The following is a 2,014-nucleotide window of genomic DNA, read 5'->3' as shown; positions in this document are numbered from 1 at the left end:
CAGCAGGATTCTTCGTGGGACTGGAGTTGCTGGCAGACTGCAACACAAGAAACCAGTCTGGGTCCAGCACCACAGCTCACCTCTCAAGCCCCTCCTGAAAGCCAGCTGCTGCAGCATGCTTCCTGAACACACTGTGATGTTGTTTTACAAGTCAGGTCAACTGGGTTAGCATTTTGCTAAGTAACTGGAGTATGCCTGTGCTGTGCTTCCTACTATCCAGAACAGTTAGCTTTTTTTCCCCAGGGCATACCAGCTCCTCCAATATTTGAGTCAACACAAACAGTTTCCCTTAACAAGGGAAAACGTTGTCCCTTTAAATGGCTTTCTTCCTTGTTTCCTGACTTCCGGATCTCATAGTTGTAAACATGTACCAGGTATGTTTATTTTTACATCTCCTCATCCAGAATTGTGTGTGTCATGCACTGAGCAGGTACGTTATCCACTCCCAACACAGTCATCATCTGCTACACCTGACACTACCTGCCTGGAATTCAGCATATCACTGCTAGCAAAGGACCTGTTTGTCTGAAATGGCTCACATGCACCTAGCGTTGGACCGTTTGTTTGTTTGTTGGAGGAGTTTGCTTTCATATACGTCTCTCTCAATGTCATTTCTCAAAAACCTCTCTGCCTACACATGTGATTTTAAAGAGTATTGAACAGGAGAATTAGGGCAGAGGATTTATACCGGGAAACTCTTAAACTAGGGTAAGAAATACTAGAGAAACACTTTGTGTAAGAACTCATCCTAACTGCAGTGCTCAAAGTCATGAGACATCTCCTTAAAAGGCACATGGACAAAGTCAAGCACTTCACTAGACAGGCCCAGCTATTCCAGCATTATTTACGAGAAAGTCTAACTTCAATCAAAGCGGTCAAACTTACAAGGAATACCTGAATCTGACTCCGTGGTAAAGAACTTTCAAGTTTTGAATATTCCTTGGATGAAGATAATATCACTCACCTCACTGAACTACAGAGCCAGGACATGAAATGAACTTTTCTGTGTAGCCATGTTTCATAAGTGTAGCATCCACTGGCACCCATAGTACAGAGATGATCCATAAAGTTAGCTCAAGGTAAGTAATACAGAAATAGTTTGTACTTGCTAGTAACTTTGAAAAATATTGTTTGTTCAGCATAGTAGTGGTATATTGGCAGAAATAAAATTTGGCCATCAACCAAGCAAAGATCCATGTAACAGAAACAGCCACAGGGTCTGTTTATGGCTAAATCTAGATGAAGTTTATTAGGACCGTTTTATCAACTGACTGTAAACAATGCAACAACAAGCTTGTCCTGAATGAAGAACAGTAACAATCAGGACAGCTACAGGAGCTAAAGGAGCAACCAGGCCTTCAGTCTGACCTAGCATGATCATTCCTATTGCTGTTGAACCAGGTGTCTGCTTATTTTATCTAGGGTCTCTGATACAGGTCCATTTATCCACCAGCTGTGCCCCAACAACTATTTGTCATTGCTCTCCTGTCAGAGGTTACTGCTCCCAAGACCCAGTGGCAGAACAGAACATGGACACTTCCCTGATGCAGTATCAGACAGCTGGGTTTGCACTCACCTTCATCAACTGCCTAAACCATCAGATTCTGCATATTAGTGACTGAATCCTATACATACATGCTGCTACTGTAGCAAACACTTCTGCTACAAAGGCAGGAGCCGAAGTCTGAGAGCACTGGGATGTCTTAAACTGCCACAGTTGTGCACTAAATGAGCATATGTCACTGCCACCTAACCCCCTACCTCTACTAGAGTTTGTCAGTGAATCTGTCCCAGCCAAGTCTTACTGTGAAAAATCACTTAAGGCCAACAGTTGAGTTCACTAAAAGTGTACATTGTACCAGTTTTCCAGAAGAAAAAGTAAAAAAAAAGGTAAAATGGTTTACTTTTTGCAAACTGGCATCTTGTCTAGGTTCTTCTCCTAGCACAAATACATTTATTATGACTACAATTTTCCACTCATCCTTCTGATGGACCTATCTTGGAAAAACTTTTA

This window comes from Phaethon lepturus, unplaced genomic scaffold (genome assembly GCF_000687285.1).
Source record: "Phaethon lepturus isolate BGI_N335 unplaced genomic scaffold, ASM68728v1 scaffold19858, whole genome shotgun sequence".
In the NCBI taxonomy this organism is placed as follows: domain Eukaryota; kingdom Metazoa; phylum Chordata; class Aves; order Phaethontiformes; family Phaethontidae; genus Phaethon; species Phaethon lepturus.
This window is presented reverse-complemented; position numbering follows the sequence as displayed.